This window comes from Podarcis tiliguerta, assembly GCF_965153285.1.
Source record: "Podarcis tiliguerta genome assembly, chromosome: 6".
Classification (NCBI taxonomy): Eukaryota; Metazoa; Chordata; class Lepidosauria; order Squamata; family Lacertidae; genus Podarcis; species Podarcis tiliguerta.
The window spans coordinates 57,720,748-57,741,973 of record NC_139539.1 but is presented as its reverse complement, the minus strand read 5'-3'; the positions used below and the strand labels follow the sequence as shown (position 1 = coordinate 57,741,973).

General features: G+C 40.5%; 1 protein-coding gene across 1 annotated transcript in view; it reads left to right on the top strand.

Annotated features, from left to right (window-relative positions):
- DAB1 (DAB adaptor protein 1) overlaps positions 1-21,226 on the top strand; it is a 635,724-nt gene that overhangs the window by 40,957 nt on the left and 573,541 nt on the right. Inside the window, exons 7-10 of the mRNA XM_083448084.1 lie at positions 1,838-1,936; positions 7,554-7,719; positions 18,313-18,405; positions 18,815-18,973. The gene's annotated coding sequence lies outside the window, so the exon portion shown is untranslated. The remainder of the gene's footprint in view (positions 1-1,837; positions 1,937-7,553; positions 7,720-18,312; positions 18,406-18,814; positions 18,974-21,226) is intronic.

Below are 21,226 nucleotides of genomic sequence, written 5' to 3'. Positions count from 1 at the left end.
TTGCTAGCTGGGGCAACTTGTGGAGTTGGGTGTGGCATGCTAAGCTGTTTCCACAAGGGCAGGAAGGAGAAACTGCCTGAGCACCACTGACTGACACACGCCATTCATCTGTTCTCAGAAATAAGACCATGATATGTGCAAGTAATGAGGATCAGTATATGACATCCTTTTGCGAGCACCAAAATATGGATAGGTTAATGCAGGGCAGGTAGTATAGCAAGACAAATTTTGGATGCAGGTGGGCAGGGTGCTATACCATCTTGCTGTACAAGTATGTCTGAGAAAAGGTTGAGGACAACAGAGCTGATGTATACACCATACATTTTAAGCACATTATTTTCCTCCAAAGCATCCTCGGAGCTGTAGTTTGGTAAGGATGCTGGGAATTGTAGCTTTGTAAACAACAGTTCTCAGGATTATTTGAGGGAAAACAATGTGCTTTTGGTGTGCATTGGAAGTGTGGTGTATATGCAGCCTAAGTGAACATGAAGTTGTGTCCTAGTTGCGTTAGTGTGAATATGGCCATACGTCATTGCTGTCTTATAAAGCAACTGAAGAATTTCTTTCACTGCCATGTGTGAAATAATTACCTTTCATTATCATTAAATAGCAAGGAATCTCCCAATTCAAAACTACTCACAGTAAAACCAGCTCCCTTGGAACCCTCTTTTCTTATGCCAGAGATACAGACATTACCACAGCATTTAACAGACAATGCATTTTACGGGGAGAAATTAGAAAGGGCAATAAGAAATCAAGAAAGCATCGAATTTCTTTCTTCCTTGCATAATCAAAATCCTGTCTCAGGAATCCCTTAGTCTGCTTAACTCCATTGCACTTGAGGAACATTCCAATCTTATTCCGTTACAAATGCTGCTTGGTTGTAAATGAGTGTTTTAATTTGTGGGATGAGAACCCCAGCCAGCAGAGCACGTTAACGTATAACAGCTCTCCAGCAACAAAACCAAGCAATTACCTTGAACACTAAAGAATACATTTGTGAATTTCTCCAAGGGCTTGTTCATATTAGACGTTGTCACCACCTGAGAAGGGAAAGTGATGAGGCAAACTCCCTTCCCCTATGTCCTCCTCCTTCCTTTGGCTAGTAGTTCAGGGTGGGGGGGGGGATATGCTTTTGGAGAAGAAAAACACCACCTGCAGGTAAGAGCTAAATTGGAACTTTATTCAGTACATGGAAAAGAACAAGTGCTTTTTCAAAGCATTTGAATTCACTCCTATTTAATTATCTTATAAATTGAGGCATAAGATCATATGACTTTGAAATGAAATAGCTCAAAAACTTATGGGCAAGGGAGAAGGTGGAGATTATGTGCACAGTTCATCACAAATCACCTGGTTTCTTGATATAATGTGTTTGTGGAGGTACATGGACAGATGGTGTTCTCTCTGGATGAAGGACATAGCCAAGCACTCCACTTTCTCTCTTGGGCTGCATTTGACTGTGCATGTAGTGAATAGGTAATCTATGAGCACAATTCAGAGCCCTCTAGGCTATGCACCTCAAGTATGGAACTCATCCGGATGCCTATGCTCAGTGTATATTTACCTTGAGAGCCAAAGTGATGCAGTTGTGCAGTACTTGTGTGCACCTCAGGAATGAAGTGGGCACCTTGCCATGGTGGTCATTCTTCTCCAGTCTTCATGTCATTGTTCTCACAATGCTTCTGAGGAGCCATTTGCTACATATGTGTGGTACAATCTGGGCTGAAGAAGAAATGGTGCCCTTTTGCATTTCTCTTTCACATCAGCTAATACAATGATTCCTTTGCATGAATTCGTATAACTATCTACACAAATTCTCTACACTTTTTGGCAGGGGCAACCCTCCTCATGGAACGGCCTCCCATCAGATGTCAAGGGGATAAAGAACCACAAAACTTTTAGAAGACATCTGAAGGCAGTCCTGTATTGGCAAGTTTTTTTAAAAAAAATGTTTGATGTTTTATCATGTTATATTGTTGGAAGCCACCCAGAGTGGCTGGGGCAGATCTAATGGATCTGAGCCAAACTTAAAAGCAGGCTTAAAAATGTACTAGGTGGCACAAGAATTTTGGGCAAGAAATTTGCCACCCCTGTTTTGAGCTGTTGTTATTTATGTATTTGATGCTGCTTTTATAGAATATGCATACATTTTCTTGCTGTTTTAGATCATGTTCTTTTCAAATCAAATTTTCTTGTTTTTATTATATCATTACCTCATTAACTAACCATTTAAAGGGGGGTAAAATAATAATAATTGACCAAAAGAAAATGAATATAATAGGGCCTTACATCATCTGGATTTTTAAAAAAGCAATTAAAGGTAAAAAGCAAAGTATCAACTCAAAATAAGAGTTTACAAGCTTATCTGTAGCTTTGAGAGTAGCTGTAGAGAGTGTGTGTCATGTGTGTGTTTTTTTAACCCTTCTTTTTGCCTATACAGTGGATGCTCGGGTTCCAAATGCGATCTGTGTGGGATGCACGTTCACAACTCGCAGCGTCCGCAACCCACAGCGGCGCATCTGTGCACGCGCGGGTTGTGATTCAGTGCTTCTGCGCATGCACGACCGCCGAAACCCGGAAGTAGCCCATCCAGGTACTTCCAGGTTTCTGCGGTCCATAACCTGAAAAAAACGTAACCTGAAGCGTCTGTAACCCAAGGTATGACTCTCTCTCTCTCTCTCTCTCTCTGTGTGTGTGTGTGTGTGTGTATATATATATATATATATATGCTTTCGTAGATTTTCACGGGTACAGGAATGCAGGTTTTGGTGTCCTCGGGTGTCTTCCCGTGTAAAAGTTGGGGTGTCTAGGCGACGTTTCGACGAGGTCTCACTCGTCATCTTCAGGCTGGTGCTTTCGGCTTCTTGTTACTGGAACAGAGCAGGATCTCAGTGTTTGAGTTCCTATAAATACTGTTGAGGAGGTGTGGTGTATAGCCTCCAATGTTCTGGGCAGAGAGGAGGTTCCCAGGCTAGTGTGCCTTTTCTTCTTTTGTTCCTTAATTACTTGAGGGATATCTTGAGTGATTTCTTGAGTGATTTGCTTCACTTGCCTCTCAACTGGAATGCCAATAATACATTTTAATATAGTGCTGCCACACTGGTTGAGGCTTGACAAAGTTTCCACTGAGAATTCATTTCTATAATTGAGTCAATGAATAAGAACAAAAACTCCTCTTTCTTATGAAATATTTCTACTAAACCTTTCAGTCTTTTCCCCATCTTGCCCTCATAAATCTCTGTCTCTGACAATCTGCACTGAAACTAACCTTTTTTAGTGACTAGATCTTTTGTTCTTGCAAATCCCATATAATAATAGGCAACACACATTTCTCAGATTTGGGTTTATCAGAAACATCTTGGGAAAACACTACTCTTTTTCAATAAATTCATTCTGATTTCTCTCCAAACAACCTCTTACTATGGTGTTGGAATATTTTGTTTTTCCATTAGTTCCCAGGCTACTATATTGTTTCTGTGCATTTTTATTTTGTGCAATATATAAAAACGTGTTTGCTTGCTTACAATTCCCTCTGGTGTGGAACACATTTAGCTGCATTTTTAAGGTCCAACCATTTTAAAAATCCAAGAGAAACTGGGGAAACACCTGCATTGGTGCTTGTCTACAAAATGCAACACTGAGGTTTTAGAGTACAATCCTCTGGCCACTGTCTGGCAGGGCTGAATGGAATATGCATGTAGAAAAGGGCAACCTGGAGCTGGTGCAGTAACTGGGCCTGGATCAAGCCCAATGCTGTCACCTGGCCAGTTCAGCCTCTTCTGACCCTTGGAACACAAGATTTTTGGACTTTGCATTTTTGCCCACCCACAAATTTAGTGGCTGCAAGGGGAAAATTGGTACCAACAGAGTGATGCACTAATCCAGTGTCAACCAAAGGTGAGCTAGGTGGAGTTTTTCTACCTCTCTCAGAATACAAGAGGTCTCTAAACCACCCATCATTTAATACACCTCTATCATGCTTCCCATCTCTTCCCTTTTTGAAAAACCAACCCCCATACTGAAACATTGTAACTTTCCCTCATAAAGACGCTTCTTCCACCCATTGATCATTTTGATTGCCCCTTTCTCAGGTAGGAGAACAAGGAAACTCTCTTCCAGGGATTCAGGAAACACCCTCTGCCCCCAAGAGCAAACACCACTGGGCAAAGTTGTCTGACTTAGTTTAAGACAGCTCTCTGTCTTCCCTACTGTGTTATAAGCTTAAGTCATTTGCACCTTATTTCTAGAGACTAGATCCTGGAAAGATGTTTTGCATACAGTATTTTACAACACCCTTACAATGTTCATGCTACATCCAGCAGTATCACATAATCTCCACCCGCCCAATATGAAATCTGTGTAGTAGCTGTAACATTTCCCCGAGCACATTGCAGGTGTGCAGACTTGAAATCTAGGTCACTACATGATCTATGTCATAAATGATTCTTTAATCTGAGCACTGTGTGAGCCTTGATAAGATTTGCTGCCTGGAATGCAAGTTTAAGGAAACAAAGGACAAAAGAAAAATCAGAATCAGACAAACCTTTTTATTAAAAAAAAATGCTGTTAATTGAGGATATGTTCTCTCTTTTCAAGGAACTCAATAAAATAGAATACTGAAACAATGTAACATATCTGCATGAATGAATTAGCATAACAAAGTGTTTTAAATCAGTTGCATATTAACACTTGCAGAAAAAGCCTGATTCTGCAAAATGACCCAGCCTTAGCCCTCATCATTGTGTAATTATAATTACCCCCATTACACAATTGCTCGGAAGTAGGGACATATTTTGGGCATGCTGCTAGCACCACCTCTGGGCATCCACGCCACTACAGTGAAGAAGCCAACATGTTAGTAGCTACTTACACATAGATGTATGCATGACTGGGACTCTGGTGTGACCAGGTGTTCCAAAAATTGGAATGGAGTCCGGGGTGAGCACTTGATAATGTGTATGTTATAGACACCAAGTTATAGACACCAAGTGATTGACCAAGATCACAAGATCTGCTGCTCTTCTTTGTTGATTCCAGGCAACAAGTTATCATCTGACAACATTTTCTTCATCATCATCATCATCATCACCACCATCATGATCTTTTCTTTGTACCACACCCATCTGACTAGCCACTCTGGGCAGCTTTCAATAGAATATACAAAAAACATAACAGAACACCAAGCATTTAAAAGCTTCTTCGGTTTCCAAGTGCATGATTTTACACTTTTGACTTTTTGCACCCCCCAAATTCAGTGTCCCCTGCCTGCTCTTCTGCCTGAGGACAGGGCTTGCAGCCACTCCTGTTCTCTGCTCTTGGATCTAGGATACCCACCCCATAACAGAGGAGAGTTGAGGATGTAGAAATCTTAGCAAGAGGGTTGTTAGTCACTTATTCCGCTTCTTTTCAATGCTATTTGACACTGTCTGTACCTCTTCCAAGACAGTTTTTATACTTCTTCAGACAGGATCTTGAACCATCAAGGTATTTCATTATAGAGACATAGTAAAAAGTTTCTTTAGCTCCTTCAGGTGTCACTGTGATCGATGGCTGTCTTTTTCACACCCAGTTTCAGTATAGATGCCACAATGAATTTTACATTCTCTGTAGGACGTTCATGATATTTGGTTGGTTGGTTCATGTTTCAAATGCCATTGTTCTATTATTATTCATAGAGTTTCAGACTTTATAGTACCTTCTGGATGAAGATGGCAAAGTACTTTACAGACGTTAAGCCTCACAATATCCCTGTTACGGTTTATAAGTAGCATCATTAAAGCTGGCTTAATTTTTCTACTCTTTTGTGAAAGCGAGTGTGGGTTATTTTACAAGTTCATGGAAAAGCTGAATTTCTGCCAAAACATTTTGAGTTCAAATCACTGCAGTCAAAGGATTGTTTGCATTTCTGCAGAGCGAGAGTTACTGTGAATTTGTTACTTGTTTAAAACACACACAATACAAAATGTATTCAAAATACTAACTGTATATCAAAAGTGAATTTTAAGGAGAGGAGAGGACAAAAAAGATTATTTTCTTCTAAATAATTTAGATGCTTGCATGCTGCAAAAAATTAAAAATAAACATGTTATAAGTTCTAATAATACCAATAAACTAATTTTGCAATGGCATAGATGACAGCTCAGTTTCCCCCCTGACAAACCCAATATAAGGTAGCTAAAGCATTATGCATTTGATTATTTATGAAAAGCCTCCACTATTGTGGGACATCTATCTTCGCACCCCACCCACTGTCATCAACACCCTATCTTTGAAAAGGACAGAGTACATATTCTGCAATACTTTATCCATGAAACATCTAATGTGTCAAAGTCTTTACTTTCCTAATACTTAAATTCAGCTCTGAAGAATTTTTTGATTGCCCAGGAATCTGCATATTTCTATCGCAGAAATCTAGTTCTCCCTGTGTCAGCTAAAGATATATACTGTGCAGCAGTCTCAACTCAGAAGGGACTGCCTCTTGCTTCCGGATTCTCTTGGCCATGATTGACAGCACAGATTACCCACGCTGTGGTTTGCATTGTTGATTGACAATTGGGTGGGAAGTGGGAGAGTGACTAGAAGCTGGAGCAATTCCAGTTGCTGAGTTATGATGACCGTACTGTCACTTCACATGAAGGATGTATGTCCTCTGATAGAAAACATAGCAATGGAGGAAGCTGCTGTAAGAGATAGCTATCTCATGCTCTGATAAGCATTTTGCTTCTTTAAGGAGTAATTCTTATTTTTATTTTTGCATCAGTGGAAGGCTGCTGCAGCGGGATTTACTGATGCTTTCTAATAGAATTTACTAATGTTTGTAACATTAATAGAACATGTAATAGAAACTGTGTCCAAATTGCCCCCAAATTGCCTTTGTCTACTCTTGGGAGGGTTTTGTCCCCACCAATCTGACACATGAAATGTTTGCACACTCCATTTTACAGATTCCAAGTGGTGATTTATACTAGAGGGCTGCATATAGGAGGCCAATTTTCACCTTATGAATAGGTGGTGGTTTTTGTTTTAGATTACCTGGTGGTTTACCCTGGTGGTAGAAAAGCAGGCTATGAATGAATGAAATGAGGCTGAGATACACAATTGTCAACTTTCTCATATTCTAAACCAACCTACAGAAGGAGGAGGTGGGCTCTTGTGGACAGACCTATAGCAGCCCCTTCAGAGAACTAAGCCTCTCCTTTTTTGCCCATTTTATACAGTTTATAGGATAAGATCCAATGTAGCATGAGCAAGCAGCTGATTATGCAACAAGATTTCTATTTCTCCCCCTTCTTACAGCCCCCTGCTTACCCCCCAAAATCTGATCCAGGGGGTTGAGGGGCCCTTTGGAGGAGATTTTGGGGTGAGGGACTTGGATGGGGAAGAAGAGAAATTGAAAGCCCTGTTGCACAAGCAAGCAGACACCATTGGAAGTTGGCCATATTTTTTTAGCTGAGATGAGAAGGATTCAGTACTAAAGAAAATAAACATGCTTTTTTTTTTTTTTTTAAAAAAGGAAGCTGAATTGATCTGTGTATATTTTTAATATACAGTGACTGGAGCCCTGACACGATGGTGGATGACTAAACAAATTTCCTGTGTAAAAGTGAAGAAAAGAGCATCCAACGCAGCCCCAAAATAAGCATTCATCTTTGTCACTGACTAACAGGAGTGTGAACAGATTTGATGGGATTTCATCTGCAAAATGTGCTTTTGGAGGTAGGCCAAGATGCATCCCAAAATATAAATAAATCTAGCTTCTTTAGAAGTGTGGGCAGTTAGAGCAGAGAAATAAACTGACAGCAGCATTAGTGGGCACCATTACACTATATACACCCACACAGAGCAGATTAAGCTTCAGATTTTCTTCACCATGTTAAGTCCTACCTTGTTTGCTCACTAGCAGTCTTAATATATGTGAGAGCCTGTTGAAATCCACAACTTGGTCTAAGCATACATTTTAATCAGAATGGGAAAACGAAGGTGTTGTTATGGCTGTAGGATATGGGGTGTTATCACGATTTGTCATCTTTCTGTGGTGAGCTCAAAGAGGCTATGCTGTTCTGCTGGGGCTCAGGACTTGCAGGGAATGTGGAAGCAATGAACAGGTCAAGTCCAATCAAAGTACAGTCTCTCTAAGCAGGTCAAGACCTTGGGCAGCTCCTAGCTGTCCCTGCTGGCTGAGCTTTAGGAGATATTATTCTATCAGGCAAGTGTGTGCTGACAAAGCTACATTAAATTCTTCTTAATGTCACTGCCAAGAGCTAGGAACACCTGAGGCCTTATGTAGGGTTTGCATGGTCTATCCAGCAATTGGCCCCACCTGTTTGCAGAAATGGCCAAGTTTATTTAAAGGGCCCTTTGATTCTGCCAGTGTAAACTTCTATGCTGGGAAAAGGATGGGCAAGTTATTTCAGGACTTGTCCTCTGAGCCTGAGTGTGCTGGTCCTGGGGGTTAAACAAGAGGCAAGATCCAAGTCCAGTCCGTGGTCAATGAAGCAATATGAAGGCAGTCCTTCATTTTCCATGCTTTGGGGAGTATGAATGTCCACTTCTGAGGTCATGACAGAGGTCTCTGTCCGCACTTCCCCAGCTCCCAGCATGTATAACAGAATACATTTTCTCTGGAAAGCAACGGTCCCTCAAATTTTATGGAAGCCTGTTCCAGGCTGCTCCAGACTGGCTCCAGGCATATCCAAGCCAAGCAGACTCTGTGAAGCACTCCAAACTGAAACAGGGACATTTGAAGTGATTTCAGAGCTATTTATCTGTAATTTGGCTAGGAACACCTTTCTCATGTATTGTGTCTTCATGCAATTGTCCACAAAACAGTTGGGGAGAAGAAGTGAGTCTTGTTTTAACCCCTCCCAAACTGTAAGGGCTGCCCATTCAGGAAAACCACTAGAAAACACTGTATAATAGACATTGGAAAATTTGTTTACGTATTTGCTGTTTATTATTCAATGTCTATAAACACAAGGAAATTGCTTAGGACCTCAGATTGGTTGTGTATTCTGCTTACTGTTCTGTTGATTGGTTTGTAAGGATTCAAAATTATGTTAAACAAAGAAAGTATCAAAAGTGTACATCAGAATAACCTTTTGAAAATTAATTTCTAGCATTTTATATCTGTGCACTGAGCTGTATATTTAGGATGACGGGGAAAGGGTGGCATTCAATGACCTGACTAATATTTCCATCAGCTGCAGCCAGCATGGCTAGTGGTCAGGAATGATGGAAGATGTAGCCCAGTAACATCCGTTGAGCTGCAGGTTCCCTGTCCCCCTGCCACATATACTCATCTAATAGCAAATAGAATTAAAAGCATTCTGAAGAAAGTTGAAAAGCAGATGGTTGCGCTTGACGTTTCATGCTGCTCTCGGTTTTCTGCTATATTATTTCTCCTTTGTTAAATTGGTGTCTTGCAGCCAATTTAAGATAAGCAGAAGAATGATCAAAGATCATTCCGTGCCTGAAAACCACTTCAGATCTGTTATAGGACATGTGGGTCAGCCCACCGGCACTAAAATGATGCACTGTATCACTTGCTGAAAAACTGATTTGCAATGATTTTAACAGGAAGGGTGTATGGAAGTGTAATCTGTTTTGAGGAATAGGATGTAGCAAGGTTCTATCCTTTTAATATACCAAGCTCTCGAAAACATGGCAAGGAATTAACATTTGGAACACATATTAGGCACAATATATCTTTCACAGCATGAAGTTATACTGCAATCCTCCTATGCACACTTACCTGGGACTAAGTCCCATTGAACTCAGTGGGACTTCTGTCACTTGTGCTTTATTCAAGATTACAACATCAATAGTAAATTGATGTTTACAACCCATATGTTCCTCTTGCACATCCTTTTTATTCCAATCCAATTATGTTGCTGCTGCTGAAGTGATGATTTATTCCACGGCCAATCACTAAAGTTAGTTTTTTGTGGGGGGGGGGGGGACCTACTTGGTAGGCAGCTAACAGGGCTATAGATCTAGAAATTATTCAGCCAGTTTACAGCCCTATAAATGCACACACAGCCCATTTTTGGGGAGTGCTGGTGGTGATTAGAAACATGTGCAGCCCCACAGATTTGCACCGAAAGGTATTGTTTACAGTAGGGTTCCCAATGGTTTTGGTGCTGGGGTAGGTCTGGAAATCCAAGAAGCTGTCATGGGCACCACAATAGACCTGCTTCAGAAAAGAAACTGGTGAAATAACAAAAGAAGGCAGTCTCCCAGAAGAAATTAGGAGTGGCAGGAGGTTTTTGCAGATGCCAAGAGGGTTTTCTGGAGGTGCTAAGGTGCTCATGGGCACTATGTTGACGACCCCAGGTATATGGCTGCTACAGACATTAAACACTTTTTCAGATATGAGCCATTCTTTTAGCAATCCAAATACAAATTGGATTTCCTTTACCAGATTGGAGAAGTCAACATTGTTTAAGAAATCTGTTCTAAAATACCTTGAAGACTTGTTTGTTGTTGTGTTTTCCAACTGAATGGAAAGTAAAAGGTTTGAATTCAGGATGGAGTGTTCCAACTCGAGCCTTTTTTGTATTAGGAATGCTAGTTGGTTGGGTACAGCAAATTTCTTTTGCAGGGTGTGTGTGTATCCCAGGAGCAACAACAAAAGGAAAGGAAGAACAGGAATTCATCACGATGAGCCCTGGAACTAGAAATAATGCACCTGCCAAAGCAGATGGATGGCAGGCAGTCCACATAGATATTAAATATGATTTCTCCCTGTTCTCCACATTCATAGAAACATGTCCCTGTTTATAATACTCAGAATAGTAGTGTGTGTTTCAGGCCCCACTCTGTTTTATGTTTTTCTTGTATTTATTTACTCCCTCCTACATGTACTATACTGGAACAATGCCAACACAGGTTCATTTCTTACTTTAAAAAGAATTCAGAGATGGCAAAAAGTAACAGTTGTGGAGAATAAAAATTTCCAAATATTTATAGAATCGCTTTTGCATCACTCCCATGACTGCACATTTCTCCACCTTCAAATAATAGCTTGCTATCTTGCTGTATGGGGGAAGGAGCACAGAGTGGCTCTGCTATATAAAGCCAGCTCAAGACAGATTGCTGCCTGAAGTGTTAGAAAAAATGGCAGCCTCTCCCATTCGATGTAAAGGTGCTGGTCAGACTGGAATGCTGCTTCAGTAGTGGTGAGGGGACAATGGAATGTACCCCATGCATTTATTCCATTAATTCATGAATTTACACTTGCACAATGGTACTTCCCATCCTTTTTCCTCCCCCTGTTTACCCTGCATCCTCATGAAGTCTGCTACAGAGAGTTGGGGGAACCCCTAAGAATAGATTTAAAGGAGACACAGAGGTGGAGAGGGAGGAAAGTTCCATTGCACAAGAAGAAATCCTTTTGTTGGTGGAATGAATCGCTTAGCACTACTTTGGATACAACCCTGTGCCTTATACCAAACCTATGAGCAGCTCACATCCACACCATACAGTTAAAGCAGTCTTCTACCACTTTGTAGCTCTCCTAGCACCCTTAACAAATTACAGTTCCATGATTATTATTATTTTGGGGGGGAGGAGCCATTACTGTTGAAGTGGCATAAAACTGTTTTAAATGTATTGTGTAGATGTGACCTTATGAGATGCAGGCCAAGCCCTGTGGCTCTGTCCTCTGCTGCCTCAGGTATTGCTGCCTCTGCTGCCTCAGGTAGCCACTTCAATTTGCCCAGTGAAGCAGAAGAAGAACAATTCTTTTTAGCAGGAGTGCCCTCTTGTGAGAAGTTAGTTCTTCTATTACTGGAACCTGAGAGGAAACTCCTTATAATTTAATCAAGACACTCTGACTCACTGGAAGGCAGACTCACTCTGCCTTTGTTCCCTCAGAAATAGCCTGTAGTGCTGCGTATAAGCAAAGAACAATTTTACAAACACTGCATTACCACATGAAATCAATAAAATAAATTACTGTTTTCAGCTATGAGATATTCCTACTCATTACAGAGTGTTAAGGAATTCAGCTGTTTACAAAACCAGATGAAGGAAATACAGTAGAAAGAGAAGAGGTAATTCCTCAGTCGTGAGGAAGGTGAAAAAGAATACAAAGTATAGGGTGGAATCCAGTTGGTGTTGCTCTGCTGATGGAAAAGATCTGAAGGTGGAATGAAAGGGGACAATTTCCCACAATCCCTGCTCCCCACCCTCTAAAAGAGAGTGGGGTGTGTGGAGGATTATGGGAAGGGAGAGGGAATATTCTTATGAGCAGCTAGAGGGAGGGTACAAACTATGGGTGCATGGCCTGAGGGCCACATTGACTCTTGACAAACCTTCTGGCACATGACAGAAGCGGGTCTATGGCTGTAAGTGTTGTTTTATTTGCATTACAACTTGAAACCAATAAAATAAGCAACTGTTTTCAGTTATGAGGCATTCCTAGTTGTGCCAGAGTGTTAAGGAATGCAGCTATCTATCAAAATTTAGCACCATGGGATTGCGATTTGGATTTTCTACTCCAGGCACCAAAATGTCTGATAATAAAAAAGGCATCCTACAAAATGATGTGTGTGCCAGATTTTTTGGGCTCTTTGCCATGGAGCCATTTCAGGCTCTTTCCTTTTTGACCTTAATTGAACAATTTGTTTGTGTGTGTGTGTATGTCTTGTTTGTAGCTGGACTACGCAGCATGAATTAGCACATAGGCACACACACATTAACGCCTGAAAGCCTGTCTCCCAAAGCATCTAATAATTCTGAATCTAGTTTTTTCTTTTGAAAGGAAGCCATGCTATTTGTTTGTACTTTGGATATACCACACAATATGTTTATTATTTATGGTACTCCAGATCATTAAATATATATATATAATGGTGGTATACAATGGAATCACTGAAACATCATAAAAGTATCAACCCAGAAGACAGAGAATAAATGACCAATTTTGAATTGAATCAATTCTCTAAAAGTCTGAAAAGACGCCTTGCTCTACAAATGAGCAAACCTGGCCATTGGTGAAAGGGAACAATTTAAGTATATAATTAACCAAGTTCTTAAGTGTGCAGTTTGTGTGTTTGTGCCTGTTTTCCGGTACATTACAGGATCCCTGGTCTGTGATTGGGAAAAGGTCTTGTAAATGAGACATAAAGACGCTTATTGCTGAAAATCTGGTACAGAGATGTTTATTCGTGAATGCTAAACATACAAGTATAAACTATTAAGTCTATGTGACTGCATGCTCAAGGATGGTTGTGACTACTTGGGTGTAGATAATGTTGTTGCTTTCATTGTAGAAAAACACACACCTTATTTCTGTGAATGTACCGTATTTTTCCGTCTATAAGACACTCCCATGAATAAGACGCCCCCTATTTTTGGGGACTCCAAATTAAGAAAACATGCCTCAGCACTACCTGTGTATAAGATGAGCCCCGATTTTAAACCGAATTTTTTGGTATAAAAACCTAGTCTTATACACGGAAAAATACGGTAAATGCCAAAATACCAACCTGGGATTTGCTCAATATTGTTCCATTTTCATATGTATGGCTAGCTAGTCACTTCTATTTCATTTTGTGGGTTTAACTATGGCTATGTAAGCTTTACCTTTTCTCTAAGGTAAGTTTTTTCTTTCTTGTGGCTGTTAACTATTGCTTGCCATCTGGGGGGTTTAACGTGTTGTATTTCTGAGTCTTCTGTTGCTCTACGGATAATATTTTTGAAGGCAAGATTATAGGCTGGAAGCTGTGGAAAACTCTGCAGTATGCAGTCTTCCCTTATTCACACAGTTTTTAGATGTGGATTTAAGCCTTTAACTGCTATGGTGGGTCATCTCAGTGGAGCAGTGGGAGGCATTAGTTGAGTTTCAACACATCTTCCCTTGGAACAGATTGTTGGATGCTGCAGTGAACTGCTAATTCCTTTTCTCTTTGTTTACAGCAGGGCATAACAGATCCCAGCAGCTGCAGGCCTTGCTTAAGTCAGTCTGAGCAAGAGAAGAGCACCTTGCAGAAATTTAGAAATACGACTCCTGAAAATTGATGACAGGTTACTGGGTGTCACTGTACTGGGTGTCACTGTTCCTTGACACTTACAATTTGGAACTTATATCAACCATAAAACCAGCCCTCACCATTTTTCAAAAGGTCTACCTGTATCTTCTACCATCTTCTTGGGAGCGGCAAAGCTTCTATATATCAGTTTTTTCCTTCCTGAGTCACCAAGAAGTGGCTCATACCATGGGCTCTTTTAGATTTTAGCACCTGGATTTATGAGGGAAGGGGGAAATGTCTGTTGTTGTGTTAGGTGTCTTCTCTTCGCCTCAATCTATTTATTGTTGAACTCTCTTTTGCAAGGCATTGTTGATTTAGATGCTCTCTTTCTTGCTTTCTCTCTAATTTTCACTTTTCGTGCTCCTGTGCCCTTGTTGATGCTATTGCTCAAGTGAGATTTGCTGGCTATGTGGCCACCTTTGGTCCAGCCAGCACCTTCTGTCACTCCATCAGCAACTCTCAATAATTTTCAAAGAAGCCTTACTGGAAAATAATAGTTCCTGAGGCTCTGCCTTGCCATCTTTTGTCTAGGCTCTGACCTTCTTGCAGAATAGGTCATCAGGGTTTGAAACATAATGGAAACATGCTAAGGGAAGTGCTATTGTCTGATGATGTGGTGTCAGGTTTCATTTAGCACTTATTACCATTCCCATTTGAGCTACTGTAGCTGAGCGATGCTCGCTGGTAAAGTCGAGTTGCAGAACAGATTGTCCAATACCTGACAAATATTAACTGGAAGTGTATCTACCATAATAGCACCTGTCTCTTGCTTTCCTGAGGTCTTTCTTCTTACCTTGAGCTAATTGGCAGGGAATTGTCATTGTTCTTCAAATTTTTCAAAAGGAGAAGGGATTTCTCCTATGCGGTATGTGTTGATTATGAACAAAAATTGGTAACAATTTTCCACGGGTGGCAGTGACTAAGGGGAAATCAATTTGCACCTATGTGCTTAGTATAAGGGAGCTCTTAGTATCTAGTCCTGCTACACAGCTGATTAAGTGCAAATGCTGAGCTATATGAAAGCATTAATGTAAGCTATGAGAAATGGCTCATGATAGTGCATGTCTCTTATTCTGGATATAGCAGAGTAAAAGTCATTTTGCCTCGTGGAAGATGCTGATGGAATAAAGAGCTCCATTAGTCATTTCCATCTTTGGACAAATAATTAACTGTTTCCTTGTCACATAAGGAACTGGAAACCCCCCCCCCCCCCAAAAAAAACCCACTCAATCTCACGGCAACCAACTAAAAACAACCAACCTACTCTGGGGGTCCCCCACTCAACCTCTCTCACCATTGAAACTGATGGTTCCATTTTAGGTAGTTATTACTTAAGTTACTACACTGATGTTTCTTCATTTATCTGTTTTGCTTCTATGCAACCAATATTATCAGAAATGATTCACATGTATATTTTCCCTAGACTAATATATTCAAGGTTATGTCTGGGCAAGTGCTTATTTTGCCTGTGTGTGCAACAATTTATGATAACTTGTTTAATTATTGTTATTATCTTCATCATTAATATTTTCAGACTGTCCTTCAACAAAAGTTCTCAGGGTGGTATATAAAAACACATTAAAATACAGCGTAAACCCACCAATTAAAATCATGACATTATCCAGCTCATGAATCAATTACAAAAAAGTATCAATACAGAATTTGTAGGGATCAGAAGCAGGCCATTTATGGTTGACATTATCTTTTGTGTTTCTTGTAACAGCATTTTATTTATTTCTAAATGTCACCTTTCAAAACATAAGTTTTCTTGAGGCCGCTTACAATCATTATCACAGACACACAAAACCCACACCAAAATAAAGCCAATATCTAATGTTTTTAGAGCTGAAATGCTTCTTAATGCTTCCTATACCAGCCTAACCATCTAAGTAAACCACTGAAACAGCATAAGCAATTTAAAACAATGCCTAGGAACTCATTTGCGAAGTGACCTTGAATGTACAAACCTTCTGATCAAAACCGTTATGAGGTATGTGTAAACAAGGCTGAATCCAACTCTTCCTTCCTAAAGACCATGGGGACCAGAGAGATTTAAAAATGCAAGTTTATTTGCTCTTTTCTTTCCAACCGATATGCACTTATTCCCAGTTCCAAGGGATAGAGATCCTGGGAGTACTTGTGGAACATTGCCCATCTTTTGATGATCACATCAGAGCTTTTGCCAGGCTGACATTTGATTACCTCAGAACAGTGTAACGCTGCATTAGCACCTCTCGCAAATGGATGTTGGATGGCTTATCCATGTATTTGCAACATCCCAGCTGTATTACTGCAAGCTTCTCTGGAGGCTTTCCAGAAGGGAGCACCCAGCCAGCTATTGCGCACAAAGGATTCCTGTTCCGACTCAGGAATGTGTCTAAATCACTTTGCATGTGGTGACTTTTCAAATGGTTTTTGTGCATTTTTCTCCCTCAGAAAGTGACTATGTGGTGCAGCAGATTGCCTCTATCATCCTTCATCTCTGGAAATGTAAGCTTCACTCTGGCTTAGGGTCACAAATAAAATGATCTGGGTAATTCGTGGATGGATGCTAGCAGTACAAAAGAGCCACACATCTTAGCACGCTGTCATGGTTGGAAGTCTTGGTGTTGAAAGGAATTGATGATAGACTAGGAGATGGAAGGCAGTTGACCCTATGTGAAGCTAGGAGAATTGCATAGCAACAGGTATGGGAAAACAACTTAATCACCCCAAAGCAGAACCTTCCCAATATACCTCATCTAGTCCTCAGTAGGCCCCTGAATAATACTTGCTGCTGGGGAAAAACAGAAGAGAGGGATTGCCCTCACATTTTCTGGTTGTGGGGTTCTCATAGCCACCTGGTTGGTAACTGGGGGAAATGGGATGCTGAAAAAAATAGGCATTTGGTGTTATCTAGCAGGGGTCTTCTTATGAACGCTGCATGCATACTTTGGGAGTACAATGGAGCCTCTTACTTTGTATGCTGAATGTGTTGATGCAGTGAGGTGGGGTATGGCTGCTGGATATGGAGGAAATAGGGTTAGCCTGAATACCCCTAAGACATCCCTCACACATTCCTTCAATGTTTGTGTCTGGATGGTGGTGTTCAAAACCCCTACCCCATGCTGTTGCCATGATGGCTCACAGTGGGGAGGCTGGGCAAGGAGATCTGAATGCTATATTTGGACAACTGAGAAATTCAGATAACTTTGATACTACAGGCGTTTCATCACCTCACTGCTAGCAATGCTTAGACTACAGCTCCATTCCAGCTTAAAAAAAGAAATGACATTAACTGCAGCATTACAGCATGCAGTCATGTCTGAAATTATTGAAAAAAGATAACAAGTATATTGCATTCTAATCTAATTATCTAAATCATTTAAATTATTTATAAGGGCCGCTTCGAGTCTTTGTTCTAAAAGGTCTTTATAGACTGCACATAATTTAGTGTTCACACAGTTGAGACTCAGAGGAAACTTAAACAGTTCTCTTCTCTCTCCCCCCCTTTTAATGCTCTGCAAAAGAAAAGAAACTCCACTAATTGACAGCTTAATTGCCCCTATAACTGTTGATTCTTAACCTTATTCCAAATACGATTTGAGTAAAGAGAACAATTCAGCACAATGTTCCATGTGCAACTGGTTTTGTGAAGCTGCCATAGTAACAAGGACAGAATCTGAACGTGCTTTTCTTCTGAAGGCAAACCTTGATCTTTTATGGACATTAGGCATGATGGAGCCAGAAACAAAGTGCTTGCAGTCGGATTGGTTTAGCTCCCCCAAGAGAATTCTCGTTGCTGCTTGCTTGGCACGAAGAAATGAATTTTCACTGAAAGTTTCAGACACTGTGTGTGTTTCCTTTTAATGCTTCCAGTAGGAGTCAGCAGGTTTTGTGTGTGAACATTTATCATTCCTTATTAAATTTCTTAGTCGCCTTTTTCAATAAAGGCCCGAGGCGACTTACAGAAAATATAAAGTACACAAAAAATTGAAACACAATTGAGGAGGTTGAAGGTGGGAGATACGTTCTGTCAGGTAGGTAAAGGTAAAAGGTAAATGATGCCTGGATGGTTAAGTCCAGTCACAGGTGGCTATGGGGTGAGGCGCTCATCTCACTTCAGGCTGAGGGAGCTGCCATTCATTCACAGACAGCTTTCTGGGTTATGTGACTAAACTTCTTCTATTTCAGCAAAACACAGTGATGGAACCAGAGCACATGGAAATGCCGTTTACCTTCCCACCACAATGGTACCTGTTTATCTCCTTTCACTGGTGTGTTTTTGAACTGCTAGGTTGGCAGAAGCTGGGACAGAGCAACGGGAGCTCACCCCATCATGCAGATTCGAACTGTCGACCTCCTGATCAGCAAGCCCAAGAGGCTCAGTGTAAAGCTTTATAAGACCAATTTTTTGAATTGGGCCTGTAAATATATGAGCAGCCAGTGCCCCTGGGCCAGAATAGGTGGTCTATGGTCCCATTATCTGGTTTACATTATTCTGGAAACTGTGTTCTGCACTAACTGCAGTCACTAAATAATTTTCAAAGAATAATTGCCATTCCCTCACTTTGGAAAGAACCTTTTGGAGCTCCTTGTGATTCTTCTTGGTTTTTACCATGCTGAACAATTTGGGGGGTCTTCAGCAAACTTGATCATCTCACTGTTTATCTCTAACTCTAGATTATTTATGAACAAGTTTAAAAGCCCCAGTCCTTGTACAGATCCCACTTCTTACATGCCTCAACTTTGAGAACTGTTGATTTATTTCTACTTTCTGCTTTTTCTTCTTTATCCAGTCCAAGCACACAATGTCTGTTGGATCACTCCCATCCACTCTAAGAATTCTAAATGGCACTGTGAAGAGCATCACAATGGAGATAATCTGCTATTGTTATCTTTTCTCATTGTCATATAACTGAAAAACAAAGCTGGGGATCCTAAAAATGAGACACCAGGTTGGTTTTGCCTCCTAAAGTGTAACTCTCCTGAAAATGTATTTGGATCCCCAGATATAGATATCTGTTACCATCTCTATTGACAAAGATTGTTGCATTGAAAGCATGGATGCTAGATAAGAATATCCAACATGGAGATTCCAGTAGTGTCTTTTGATTATGCAGTGGGCCATTGTTAGAATTGGACAAACATTTATTATACAATCCCAGATATTTTGCATATATTTAGGCAAGCTTTGACTGAGAAAGTGAATGATTATCTTTGTCAAACCATTTTTAATTTAGATAAAAGATGCAGGGAAAATCGGTAGCTACCATAAACTCCAAAAGATAAAAGAAAAGATATATAAATATAGAGCAAAGTACTCCTTCACCACCAGCCATTTTGATCTCACAGAATTTCAAAGTTAAGCTTCATTGGACTTTAAAATATTAATAAACGTGTTTGAAGTTTAAAGGTGGCAGATTCCAAAAGGCAGTTTAAGAATTTACATCATATGTCTGGAAACAGCTAGACACAAGGACAACTCCCTGAGTTGCCTTTTGCTTGCTTCTAATAAAACATTATCTGTTGTGAACACATGTTTATCCTGGTGAACTTTCTTTTAGCTTGACAATATTCACCATACAGAGTGTGAGGTACTGGAAAATAATTTTAAGGTGCAACAGTGTAAAATTTGCATGCAGCAACATCTAAAATGTCCTGTTCCACTCAGGATGAGATGTGCCCATTATTCTTCACATCAAGCCCATTATCCATAATTCGTTCTAATTGAATGCATTTACAAATGCCATTTCAACATGTTTTAGTCCATAGGTCTAGCTACACATTATATTAATGGTATCACTTGCAAATGTGGTATTGTGCTCCTCCACCTTAATTACAGGCATAAGGGGCAATGTTCATTAGGAAAATAAGGTTTAACCTTTCCTTTCCTCATGATCACAATGTACCGGTATATTGCCCCCTATAGGTCTGTTTTCTCCCCTAGGCCTAAATACAGTGTGTCAAATAAGAGTTTTGATCTCAACTTCTGTGTGTGTTTGTGTGTAACCTCCCCTTCTGATGCACTGTGTTTCCAGTGAACATTGTTGTGGTCATGGCTGTAACTGAATAGAAAACAAAACATAGCAAGTGACGCAATTAGCATCATGTGTTGTTAGCCAAGAGAGTTAACAAAGTTTTAACTTACAGATAAGGTTGCATGTGCACAAGAAATAGGGGAAATACAGAGCTTCTCATGTTACTGTGTTGTGTATCTTTCCAAGTGTAAAACAACATTTTGCTTGTCAAACAGAGGGAAATTCCTTTACTGTAGTTAGAATAGGAAGCTATCTTGTGCAGCCCCACCATCTCTTCTAAGCAGAAAGAAGTAATCTGAGATCTAGGAGGTTTCAAGCAAACCAAAGGTCTAAAGCACTTTTTCTCAAGTGACAAAACTGACAAAAACTTAATGAGCTTTGCTGCTGTACAAGTGTTCTTGCTCTAGTTGCCTACTTGCAGCCTGGAAGCCCAAAGTGGTGCCAAATGGGCCCAAAGTGGTGCAAAATGGCTTCAAAGTGGGCAGAAAACATTCAGCATGACACTTAAGCAGTGGGCATAATCAGCAGTGAAGTCAGAGATGAACTTATGCGCTTGAATGAACAGTAGGAGCTCAATTTAATGTATATTTCATAAAGATTTAGCTATGCTAAGGAATGTTTCGAATCAAGGTTGTCCCTCATTCTGGCCCTTAAGTAAAAGAGACTTAAAGATGGTGACAGTGTCTGCTCCATGCCAGCAGCACCAGGAGGCTTCTATTGGTTTTAAAAGTGTATTATGCTTTATTTCTTGGTGTCTATTTCTATAAAAAGCTTTGGGAAGCATTTTGTTTGAAAAACGGTCTATACATTTTAGGAAATGAAGTGACATTCTCTGCTCTGAAAATGAATGCATTAGCATCTTGTGGATGTATGTTCAAAAGCGCTTCTACTACACTTAAATGTTATGTTTGTTTGTGTCCTTGCTTTCAATAGTGCAGAACAGGGCCAGCCCAGGATGTTTAGCCACTTCAGGCAAAACAGAAAATGTTGCCCCCTATGGTATTGACAGGGGAGGAGGAAGGGGTGTGTGGTGGGTGTGGTCCACCCCGGGTGTCACCACTGAGGGGAGTGACAAAATGCCGGGCGGCACTCACCGCAGGGCCTGCAGCGCACCCGAGCCACGCGTCTCTCCTGGGAGAGACATGGTGGCTTGGGCGCGCACAGGCTCTG